Genomic DNA, 13,528 nt, shown 5'->3' with positions numbered 1-13,528 from the left:
CAAGCAGCAGATTTCACTCAATGTATGAAGAAAACATCACCAGAAAATGTAACTTTTTACTGTCCACACTACAGATTATTACTGTGAAAGATATCAGAAGTTTAAAATCGAAAAAAAACACTTCGAAAATTTGATGTCTCCTTGTTGCACGACTGAAATGTTTAGAGATGAGAATCCTTTAAAGGCCTATTATGAATATGAATTATAGTGAGTACTGTGAATTAAATCATGTCCTATGAAAATATGTAAACTCCCTGTAAAAAATGGACCAATAAACTGGACCATCATCAACATGAAATGATCCTAACAAGATGATTTTAATGGGTTTGCAAACAGAAATAACTAGCTAGTAATTTTATTATTAAGTATGAGTAATTCAAATTCAAATTCCAATACTGCGTTGCAATTAGTACTTAAAAATAGGAAAATAACTGCCTTCTTTAAGTGGTTTATTGCTAACAAAGACATGATTAGCAAGTACTGAAAAGAGAAGCAGCATTACTGCTGATGACATTTGATTAAGTTCTCCAAGTAAGGAAGATCATTGTTCATTGAACTAATAGAAAATAGTTAGCCGGATTGAAGACTTCGTGTAGGCAATAGCCAATTGTGCAGTCCCATAGGCAGCTGTTCTAGATCCATTGTTCATTACCCTGTTCTCGAGTATTTTTTAAAAATTGCAATATGCAAATATAAGGAGTACAAAGGAATTTGATCACCTTAAAAGGATACAGATGAACTGATCACATGGTGTAAGGAAAGGTAGGTTACTTTTAAAAAGGGAAAACTATAAACATTGTATTAGGTGGTCATTAGGAAATGTATAAAATGAATAATATTTGGGTGTTATTATTATTGTGAGGAGGTTCACTAGATTGATTCCAGAGATGCGGGGCTTGTTTTATGAGGAGAGATTGAGCAGTTTAGGCCTATACTCGCTCGAGTTTAGAAGGATGAGAGGAGATCTAATTGAGGTATATAAGATGCTAAAGGGGATAGACAAAGTAGACGTGGAGTGGATGTTTCCCCTTGTGGGGCATTCTAGAATGAGAGGCCATAGTTTCAGGCTAAGGGGTGGTAGATTTAAATCAGAGATGAGGAGGAGTTACTTTTCTCAAAGGATCGTGAATCTGTGGAATTCACTACCTCAGAGTGCAGCGGATGCCGGGATGCTGAATAAATTTAAGGAGGAGATAGACAGATTTTTAATTAGTAATGGGTTGAAAGGTTATGGGGAGAGGGCGGGAAATTGGAGTTGAGGCCAAAATGAGATCAGCCATGATCGTATTGAATGGCGGGGCAGGCTCGAGGGGCTGAATTGCCTACTCCTGCTCCTAGTTCTTATGTTATGTTCTTATGCACTGATACTCCAAACAACATGACAATGTTATCAACGAGGGTAATGAGGTGGATCTCAAAGGCATTTAGTCCAACTAAATTATCTTAACCCAATATAACTTGATTAAGACCATATTTGGAATATTGTGCAGCTTTAAACATCCTTACCTTTAAAAGAACATTGCTCCATTTAAGAAAGTTCAGAATGATTTTGATATCTACGGTTCTAAATTATACAGAGACATATACAAATCTGTTTTGATACAGAAATATATTATTGTGAGGCATGTAAGATATGGATACAAACAACAACTTATATTTATTTATGTGTAATGTCTCAGATCATTAAAGTTGGCATGATAGGTCCTAAGCTGCTAGATATGCCATGTTGTAGAATGTAAATATTCAGAACTGAACCGTGGAACATTAAACCGTCTTTCTGAAATTAGTTTGGAATAGTGAAAGGAAGGAATATTAGAGCCTATTTCCCAAAGAATCTAATAAGCCAGAGAGAAATCAAGAGAGGGGTGACAGAAGGAAGGGAAGTTGCAGAGTTTTTTCTCAGGAGAAATGAGTCGATGATCCATGCGGTCTAGCCTAGCTTGCGATCTCAGGCTTTCACTCTAGAGCCTGACCCCCACTTTTTTGTTAAAAGTGCTTAGCACTAGTACCAGATTTTCTCCTATACTTGATCTTGAATGTTCATGGAAGTATATGAAAGTCATAATTTGTATATATAATATGGAAAACAAAAGGAGTTGCAAATAAAAATGGCAAGAAGTAGAATACTTACCAGATTTTGTTTTGGTCTTGTCGGACAATTCCTTCAAAACACCAAAAATCATCTAACAGCCTTCTATAAAGCAGTTTCCCAGTCATTTTAAATAATTAATTTCCTCCCTATGATTGGTAGATGTGTTCATATTCCTCATCTCTGCCCTCACCCACTTTCACTCTATTTTGTTTTACAACCTTATTAAAATGCCTGCTGGTCTTTAGTTCTGATGAAATGTGGCACCCAAAATAGCATAACCTATCTTTTCTGTGAACACTTACTGACTAACCTGATGTGAACTTTTAACATTTTCTGCTTTTACTTCAATCACAGCATAATTCAGTATTCATAAAATATTACAATAATATTTTATAAACTCATAATTTCTTAATTCACCTAAGAAAACAACATTTTATATATGTACCTATTGCTAGGATTGTAATATCAGCCGCAGAAGCTTATGCTTTTTCTCCAAGTGTTTGCAATCCTTCTTTCTTAAGGTTGCTGGGCACTAAGCACTAAATATCCATTCTTTCTCTGGAAAGCACGTGAATAGGTTAAAAACTCTGGCATTACAACTGATGTACACATTACTTCATTGTTCAGGCCACAGGTATTCCAAGAAAAGGGGAAGAAATTGCAAGATGACCATGTGGGATTAATTAGGCCCTAAATCAATATCTGTATTTGCTACTGCAACTGACCATTGATTATGAGTTTACCAAGTGGGAAATCATAGCAAATACATACATTGCCAACCTTTTCAAGAGGTGGGTGAAGCTATAAGAGATATCGGGGAAGATGTGGATAACAAAATAATTGATGAAATTAAACGAATCGAAAGAAAATGATTCTAACAATTTTACTATACCATGTTATTGGGTAAAATTTGAAGACAAGATGCTACTACATTTTACACTGAGCAATTAACTTTTGGCACAACATAATGCTGAGAGAAAATTAGGTTAACCAGTGTACTCTTGAATTCAGAGGTTCATAATTAAAATTAATGAGTGGCGGAAAGGAAAGAACTGAAATAAAGATAATGTATTACGAATGAGTAACAAATTGAATTCTGAGCCTTACAAATTGAATTAAATCAGTCTGCATTAATCTGATAAATGTTACCAAGCCGAAATGCCTCATAATCACCAAATGTACATATTGAGATAATAATGATCTGATTAAAAACTGCTGTCACATTCCTCTAAAATTTTTCCCCATAAAATTTTGGAGCCCACCCTCATATCTAAGAGCATTTAAATTAGGTACCATTCTGGTTATTATGAGAGAGAGAGTGAGAGAAAAACTTTCATTTAGATAGTACCTCTTATGACATCAGTACGTTCCACAGCCATTTAAGTGCTTTTGAAATATAATCACTTATGTTATAGGAAACAGGGTAGCCAATTTGCAGAGAACACGGTCGCACAACAACAAGATAATGACCAGATCATTTGTCTACATGCTGTAGGATGAGGGTCAGGATGCTGGAGAAAATCCCTCTTTTCCTTAAATGGTGCCATGGGATCTGTTACATTGAACAGATGTAACAGAATAGATGGGGCCTCGGTTTAATTTGTCATCCAAAGGACGGTTCAGGGACCACAACTGCATGTTGCATTTCATGTGCGGACGTATACTTGTATAATTTACACGGTGTTTTGTATTAAACTCTATTTCACTAGCTAAACTACTAAAAACTTTGGTTGTTTCCCCTTCAGCTACCTCACTTGACCCTAGTTATTAAGAAGTCAACAATTACTCCAAGAACTTTTTCTTGATCCATTAAGGGCACTCTTGTATATCTAACCCAAAACAATGATGCTGTGTTATCTGTATTAAAGGGCATCTGCCAGAAATGGGCCCATTCCCTTAATTTGTTCAGAGCGCCCTACAACCTGTTAACTTTTTAAAAATTATTGATCTCTAAACGTAATTGTGCCAGCTGTGAATTTAAGAATGGTTCCATTTATTTCCTAACCTAAATAATTGATGAAAACATGAAGCAGCAACAGCCCAAACATGGAGCCTTTTGAAACTCCACTCAACCATGCCCCATTCAGTTCCACTTCCATTAATGACAATCCTCTACATACAACACCTTAACCAATTACCTATTCAGCATATCTGCCTAATTCCCCATAAGATCTAAATTCATCCAATAGCCTCCTACATGGTACTTTATCAATTGTATTATGGAAACCAAGGTATACAGCATCAACAACAGTACCATTACCCACGCTTTTGGTCACATTCTCAAAGACCTTAATCAGGCCACCGAGGTAGGAACTACATTTTCTAAACCCATATTGGGCAGCCCCAATAACTTTCTATTTGATTATAAAACACTTCCTACATGATGCTTTCCAACAGTTTCACTACAAGAGACATCAACTTCAATGAATGCATGAGGCAGTAGCTCAAATACAACATTCAACCCCACCCAATTTTTTTGGCACTCTGGAGAAATTGAATCAAGCCCACAGTCCTATCAGATTTAAACAGCTGAATTGTAGCATTAACTTCTATTAAAGCAATTTAGGTCCGAACTCCTGGGACCACTGCAGAGAAGTGATAACTGATGCAAATCTATTTAGCTCATTCCATATCTTTATCCTCATATGTAACATGTCCTGATAAATTTCTCAAAGGACCATAACATAGCTAAAGAAAATCTGCTACTGTTAGTACAATTATCCATTATCCTTCCTTCTAATACCTTTTTTTTTTAAAAAAAATGCCATAAACAGGCTGATGTATTTTGGCTGGTGTATTTTGTCAGCAATTTTACCTATTAATTATTCTCCTTTAAGCAAAATGGACACCATGATGATTAGTGAACAAACATGCTGGGCATATTTTCATGGAGGAGGGGATAAGGTCGAGTCGACCTGGCAGACCGGTCTCCTTTAAAAAGGGCCCCCCCCACATGCCATATTTTCCTTCTAGGGAGGCAAGGACGGGATAGAGTTAGACCCGTCACCTCTGGAGACAGACCTAAGGCAGCAACGAAGGCGGACAAATGGTTAGGCCAGCAGACTAGAATGCCCACCTCTGTTTACTGAAACATTGGCCTAGTTGTAAGAGTGAATGTTAGGCCCTCAAACCCTCACCCCACATCCCACACCATACCCTATGCCCTTCCGTGATCTTCATATCCCCCATAACCACTCATCCAGTATCCACTATGGGCAGGATGTCTTTGAAATGGACGTTAGAAAAAACTTAAATCTAATAAAACACACTTTGTACTGAAAAAAAACTCAATATAAAACCCATTCAATCTCAAGTGAAACGTCTATTTCACTAACAACATCAAAGACAGTTTAATAACCTCTTAAACTGTTTGTCAAAATGTGAATGCAGCCTCCTGCTGAGATAAATAGTTCTGGACCTTTTGAAACTCAACCAAGCTTTTGCAACAGGCTCAGCTATAATAACAAAGCCTGGGAAATGTAAACAATTGAGTCTACTGAAACGGAGAAACCAGATGGCTTTTTTCTTTCTAAGCTACAACAGGTGTCCTGTCAATCAAAGCAGTCCAGGGAAATGTTTTCAGAATTCCTACAGGAGTTTGCACTCATGACAGCATCCTGGAAGGTTAATCTTTTCAGGAGAGAAATGAAGTACCGAATACTGGTGAAAGTAAAGGAGGAAGGAGAATAAAATTCTGCACAATATTGTAAGAGTTTAACCCTGTCAAACCCTTGGTGTAATGTTGTACCACAGTGGTTGTATTCCTAAAATGACAGCATTATTAAATTTGAAGAAACATAAAACTCAGCTGTCTTATTCCAGTTGTTAAATATAACTCGTCTATAGTCAAACATTAAATTGCCATTTCAAAAGATTTTACTGTGGTTTTTACTGCTCAAAGGGCATCCTTTGGTTAATCTAGCCCAACTGACAGTGACAGTCTTCTGTCTTGTAAGACGATAGTTTGCACCATGGTGGTCAACTTGGTGTTCAGCATCGCCTGGAGTGGCTTAGGAGCCCCACTCTGGCATGACAGTCTCTGCTGCATTTGCTGCAGTGGAAGACAGTGGGCTGAGAAATGTGCACAATTCACTGGCCTCTGTTATCTCTGGGCCCTCTTCTTGGCCAGCTGAGCTTTTCATTTCTGCTTGCCTCTTCCAAAGCCCTTCCTAACAGTCAGCCTCCTGAGGTTACGGCTGTCAGCCACTGTCTTTCAGTTGTCAGTGTCCATCATCAACATATCTTACTTGCAGGTGTCCATGTAGCAGAGATATGGACACCTAGAAGGTCATAACCCAGTGGCTAGGTTATTGTATAGAAGGTCTTTAGGTATACTGCTGTTATCAGTCTGATGAAGGTGACCAAGCCCGCGCAGATGTCATTGGCTTTGCAATGAATGTATGCCAATGAAATTAGCATCCTCCAGGACCCCTGAGTTGGTGACCGTGTCCTGTCAAGAGATGCCAAGGATATGCCTGAGACAGTGAAAGTGGGAACAGTTTAGCCTTTTTACCTGCATAGCACATGTTGTCCAGGTCTCACCACTGTAGAGCAGTGTGCTGAGGATATAGGCTTGGTAGACCCTCAGTTTAGTGTTCTCAGTCAGGTTCCACACCCTCTTACTCAGCTTGGACATAACAGCTGCAGCTTTTGCAATGCGTATCTTGATTTCAGCATCAAGTGACAGATTGCTGGTGATTGTGGAGCCTAGATATGTGAAGCTATCAACAACCTCCAACGTCACATCGTCAATACAGATAGATGGCAGTATGGCAACATCCTGGACCATGACATTTACATTTCTGATGGTGATGGTTAAACCAAACTCTTTATAGATGTGGGATAGCCTGTCCATTTGCACTGAAGGTCTTCCTTGGCATGGAACGTTGGTGCAGCATTGTCAGCGTAGAACAGCTCTCTGAAGGATGTTCTTGCTATAGATGGAGTGCAGCGAAGGTTTACCCGACTGATTCCTGGGGCAGGACTGACATTTAAAGCGAGATTGAGTCGGTTAGGATTACATTCGCTGGAGTTCAGAAGAATGAGGGGGGATCTCATAGAAACCTATAAAATTCTAACAGGACTAGACAGGGTAGATGCAGGAAGGATGTTCCCGATGGTGGGGGAGTCCAGAACCAGGGGTCAGTCTGAGGATATGGGGTAGACCATTTAGGACTGAGATGAGGAGAAATTTCTTCACCCAGAGAGTGGTGAGCCTGTGGAATTCGCTACCACATAAAGTAGTTGAGGCTAAAACATTGTATGTTTTCAAGAAGGAGTTAGATATAGCTCTTGGGGTGAAAGGGATCAAAGGATATGGGAAGAAAGTGGGAGCAGGCTATTGAGTTGGATGATCAGCCATGATCATGATGAACGGTGGCGCAGGCTCGAAAGGCCAAATGGCCTCCTCCTGCTCCTATTTTCAATGTATGTTTCTGTGTATGTAGGACATGGTGGACCTTTGTCTTGGATTTCAGGTGAGAAACGCTGAACAGCTTTCTGTCAGTTCTGGTATGTAAGCAGACGCCCTTGTAGATGACCTGAAGGCAAATGACGGTCGCAAAGAGAAGAATGTGCCTAAGAGTTTCGGTGCCAGGACACAACCCTGTTTGACCCCACAGTATATCTTGGAGGGTTCTAATGTTGGCCTGTCCCCATCATGTTGTCATGGAAAGAGAAGCTCACACCAAGTGAATTTTCTCCAGCAGCTTAGATAGACTGCCTCTGCTCACATGGTCCAATGCCTTGATGAGATTGACGAAGGCAATATATAGTGGCCTCCTGTGTTCATGGCATTTCTCTTGCAGCTGCTGGACATGTCAGTTGTAGATCTTCCAGTTCTGAAACCACACTGTGATTCAGGGTAGTTGCATTCAGCCAGGATCTGCAGTCTGACAAGGTCAACACAGGCAAATACTTTTCCCACGATGCTCAGCAGGGAGATGCCTCGATAGTTATTACAATCACTGTAGTCATGCCTGTTCTCATACAGAGTCACAATCTTTGCATCATGCATAACTTGGGCACTGCCCCCTCCCTCCAACAGAGTCAGAGAAGTTTGTGCAGATGCTCCAGAAGTGTCAGTTTCTTGTGTTTGGATGAGATCAGGCGGTATAGCATCAGCATCTGGAACCTTGCCCATGGCAAGCGAGTCAATAGCTTCGTCAAGCTCCTCCACTGTGGGTTTGATATCTGGTTCTGCCATGACAGGCAGGCTTTCTATGATGTCTAGAGCTTCCTCGGTGACAGTATTCTCCCTAGAGTACAATTCAGGGTAGTGTTCCACCTATCTCTCCAACTGTTTATTGCAGTCGGTGATGACCTCCATTGCCTTTGTTTTCGATGGAACTGCTTTCTAGCTGATGGACCTGTTGCCTTTTTGATTCTTTCATACTTGCTCCTAGCATTCCGTGTATCGAAGAACATCTGGATATTCTGGCAAAGTTGTAATCAGTTGCCATTGGCGCACCGCCTAGCAGTCTGTTGGACTTTACTTTGAGTGACTCTTAGTGCATTCAGTGTCTTCTTGCTCAGAACTCTTTCATAATTAATGAGAGCAAACTGCCTGGCTTCAGCAACAGTGATGTTAACCTCGAATCAGTCAAAATTTTACCACTCTTGCTTCCCATATGTTGAGAGTGCAGTGTTGTAGATGGTGTCTCAAAGTATGTTCCATTCTGCTTCTACACTTTGTGTGGGAATGCTGGAAAGCTCCTGTTCAAACAAGTTGTGGAACTGTTGGTTTTTATCTGGGGAGACAGTATGGCTGATGTTCATACAAGGACAGCATTTCTGCTTGAAAGAAAAAAACCAAGGGTATCTATGCTCCAATGCTGTGCTCCACTACAGAGATGAAAGACAAGTTCCAAGATGAGCTTGACACTGCCATTAGCAGAATCCCTAAATCAGAACATCTTTACTTGTTGGGGGATTTCAGTGCAAGAGTGACCGCGGACAATGAGGCATGGCCCTCCTGCCTTGGGCACCATTTCCTGGGGAAGTTAAATGAAAATGGAGAGACTACTTGGGCTTTGCTGCTACCACAAGCTATGTGTAACTAATACCATCTTCCAGAGCAAACCATACCACAAGGTGTCCTGGAGACATCCATAATGCACCAACTAGATCCGATCATCACTAGACATGACTCCCTGAACAGTATTTTCAGCACATGCAGCTAGCAAAGCACTGACTGTGATACAGATCACTCCCTGGTGTGTAGAAGGGTTAGGATGCAACCCAGTCCCAACCATACCACACTAAAAGTGCATCTCCTACATGTACTAAACTGAAACAAAGTGAGAATATTCCACTGGTGAAATGCACTTTAAGGAACACTGAGTGCAACTCCAGCTGCTCCAAAAACATGTAGTTTGTGTAATGCCCAAAACAAAGATAAGAAAGATATGAACTACATAATGAATGTGCCTGAGTATAGCTATAATTTATTGTTTACTGTCAGATTATATAATGCAATAAAATACTTGACTCTTCTCACTGAAGCTGCTTAAAATACACAGTGAATGCTATGCCCTTCATGCAGAAAGACATCTGGATATGCAATGATGTCACTTTGACACCTGGCTAATGATTTTCACTGACACAAATATTTCAAAGTGGTATTTAGTTTATTTTTTGCAATTATCCCTGATTTTCATTTGTCAGGGAAAATGCTTTGAAAAAATTATTGTAATTTTTTTTTGCAACATCTACAGCTCTTCTTAGAGAAATGTGACAAATGAACCAGCTTCTGTTTCCTTGCCACAAGGTACAATATCTAAACCATAATTATTCAAGACTGGAATGAAAGTACAACCATGAAGGCATCTACTTGATCATTTTAATTTAGCTTTATGTTCTGATGCAAACCTTTCAGCAACCACAGGACTTGTTTGGTTCTGTTCTAAACAGCCAACATCCAAATTATTTTATTAAATAAATCAAAGATGCCCAACCAATCTGTATATTTAACAAAGGTTGTGCTTTTAATCAAATCCTACAGACATCTCAAAGACATCCTGCCTTAGAATATCCATACTCCGAGAAATGAGGACAGATTATTTACTGGATTCAGCGTTGAGACTGTGATTTTTCTCGATACAATACAGATTTAATGGGAATGTCTTTTGTTGCTATTGCACCATTTACCAATGTCTTCAATCATAACAGTTGAAAGGTGATCCTACTCCAGTTTTATCACACCCAGTGATAATTCAGAAGATTCTTCCCCAAATCTAATAATTGTCAAGACACTTGGGCAGGTGGGTGAAACTGCAGATCACGACCAGCAGGCAACTTTCTTTACATATTCTTTCGGGTTGACTCGTAAATAAACATCTGAATATATAAATACTTATCAGATAAAGCTATATTATAAAGATGCCTTTCTCTCATTCTATCCCTGGTATTTTGCTGAACTGAAATACTTTCATAGAATCCTTAAATTTCAGCTGAGAGTCAAATAGACACAATGCATGTTTATTTCATGCTCCATTTTCTTTATGTTTTCTTCCCCATGTAAGGTCTCTCACCTAGTAAGACAGCAGGCAACAACCTTATCAAATTCAAACAAAGGAGTTTTCCCTGTTGACTCTAATGATCTGACACTCCCTTCAACAATGTTACCAACTCTTATTACACAAATGCAAAGTCTCTTCTTGCCACCTTAAAAGGAAATTCACTTTGTGAAGAATGTCAGTTGTCAACCTAAATCCTACTTTTCTTTGAAACTGATATTCCTCACTATAGTACCTGGGTAATATTCAATGCGTAGGTGCTATAGAAAGGAAAATGGGCAGAGAACTGTCTCCACAACTCAAATGCTGCATTTGCATCTCAAAGTCTTCCACAAATAGGTGAAACTTGAGCACTGTGTCTGTGCCTGCAATAAACACATACCCGAGCTACCCTTGGAAATGAGAGGGCAATTGTGGCCCTTCTGCCTCAATTTACTCTTAGCACAGCCAAGAGGTGTCCATTTCTCTTAGGGCTTCTGCTGCAGCTCTGTTCCCTTCCCCTATTTCTCAATGTACCAGGGCTTCAGCCATGCCAAGCTAATGGCTTGGCCCACCAGGTTTGAGCATATGGCAGCCTTGACTGAAGTACATCTGATACATTCCATCTGTCCCATCTGGGGAAGAGAAGGGGGAAAAAGGTGAGAGGTAAGTACTGTGGCCATTATTCCTACATACATATAAATCTATGATGCTTGCTCATTAAGACCTCTGTTGCTTACTTGAAATTAATTCAGTCTGAATTAACTTTGTGACAATTACCTCGAGGTATTTATAATGAATCCGTACATTGTAACTAATATCTTTATCCAGTTTGTCTTTGTTATATAGATTCCAGTAATCATACAAACAATTAACATACATGTTCAAAGCCAACATCGACATCAATCCATTCTTAGATTTAAGGAAAATTTTACAGCGCTATCTGGAAAGAATGGGGGAGTGGAAGTAAATCGATAGCTCTTTCATAGAGCCGGCATAGATACAATGGGACAAATCACCTCTTTCTGTGCTTTAAAACTCTACAAATGCATATTTTTGGATCCAGGAACTGTCTTGCAGAAAGTTTGAACTTAAGCATCAATAAGTGATTTCTGGCAGTTTGTTCAGATATTTTTATTTTTAACATTACTTTTTATAACTCTTCTTCGTCTTGTTAGGAGACAAGATACTTCAACAGTGCCTCCTTCGAGGTCTGCGATCCATTTGGGAGAGAAATACCACCTGCTACACCACATTTAATATCACAAACTGAACTGTTTAACTACCACTGCCACATAAATATTTAACTTAACCAAGAAACATTAGGTTTAGAATTACCAGTAGAATTGCCAGAGAGCATTTCCTGTATTACAAGCATCTCTTGTATATTTATGATTATAGAATCTGCTAAGGGATAATTGAATAATAGCTTAATGATGGGGTATTGGGTGGGACAATGGTTAACAGCATCATACCCTCTTTCTGGTGAGACCTAGAAACACAGGCCGATGGAATGAGAGTTTCCTTTCCCTGTCAGCTTTAAGAGTTTTATGTGAATTAAGCTTGGCCACACTCAACCTATTATTTGCTTAAATAATAATAAATAACAATAATAAATAATAAACATTTAAAATGTTTGATGCTTGGGTACGAAGGCTGGTACGAGTGTTTTGTTCCACAACACTAACAACATTCGTGCAAAGCACAATATTTCGCTGACAGAAATAAACTAGCTTTACCATTTCTATTTTGAAGAAATATTTTAAAAATATTTTAAAGAAAACATACCACATTAATTATTGCCGATCTTAGGAACGTCTCATAACAATTTCAAGTACAATAAATTATTTTTAACTGTAGCATCTGCTTTAAAGACAAAAATGGCAACAATTTCTACATAATAAGATCCCAAAAACAGCAGTTAATCGGTTTTAGTGATGCGGGTTAGCAGAAGCCATGTTAGTCAGGCACCGGGATTCTCCCGGTGCTTCTTTGAATAGTGCCATGGCACCTTGAAGGTGTACGTGTAGTAGTAGAACAGGCAAGCATTGATTCAACAACTTATCCAGAACAAAACATCTTCCACAGTTCAGCACTCTCTTAATATTGCCTGTAGTATGTGTTCAGTTCTGCAGTAGGTCCTGAGCCCAGTACCATCAACTAGGGCAATGTAACCGATATGCAACTTACAACATTCACCCTGCAAATTTCTAGTATTCGCCCTGCCATCTTTTGCATCACTTAGAGGTCAATTTATGAATGGCACTGGCAGGGCTCCAGAAGGATGTTGCTTTCCTGCCCCATAAGGAAGGAAACAATGCATGGCATTGGGAAAGCTAATTCATTCTGCTTAAAAATAAATAATTTAGAATTGAGAACATTTAGGGAAAATAAAATAAAATATATGCATGCAGGAAAAGGAGCATAAGTACTTGATTTCTTTTAAAGTTATGATGATGGCAACATATTACAATTAAGGCAAAGAATCAACGATAGTAATGCATGCCTGATCTGAGCAACATGCTTCCCTAAAGCTTGCTACTGTAACTGGGGAGTGGGGGAAGAGGTGCTGTGGGAAGGTTGTCGGAGGTTGGGGGTCAGGGGTAAGAGGGTTGTCAGAGATGAGGGGGTCATGGGGATAGTTGGAGGGCGGTGGAGGCGGTCGGGGGTGGGACAGTGGTTGGGGGTGGAGAGGGTAGTTGGGGATGGGTGGGGTCAGGGGTTCTGGAGGATAGTTGGGGGGGGTGGAGGCGTAGTTGGGAAGTTGAGCGAGTATTCGGGGGGAGGGTTGGCAGTTCAGAGGGTGGGTTGGTAAGGGGGTAGTCGGGGTTGAGGGAATCGGGGTCGGGGTAGTTGCTGGATTGGTGGGGATCAGTCTGCGGGGTGGGAGGTAGTTAGGGGGTAATCACAGAGTAGGGAGGGTAGTTGCAGGGTCACGAGT

The 13,528-nt window shown here is 39.8% G+C and overlaps 1 protein-coding gene across 5 annotated transcripts in view; it reads right to left on the bottom strand.

The window, feature by feature from the left end:
- Positions 1-13,528, bottom strand: part of rtn1a (reticulon 1a) — a 185,906-nt gene that overhangs the window by 29,394 nt on the left and 142,984 nt on the right. The window lies entirely within an intron of this gene.

This window comes from Cetorhinus maximus, chromosome 18 (genome assembly GCF_964194155.1).
Source record: "Cetorhinus maximus chromosome 18, sCetMax3.hap1.1, whole genome shotgun sequence".
Classification (NCBI taxonomy): domain Eukaryota; kingdom Metazoa; phylum Chordata; class Chondrichthyes; order Lamniformes; family Cetorhinidae; genus Cetorhinus; species Cetorhinus maximus.
This window is presented reverse-complemented; position numbering and strand designations above follow the sequence as displayed.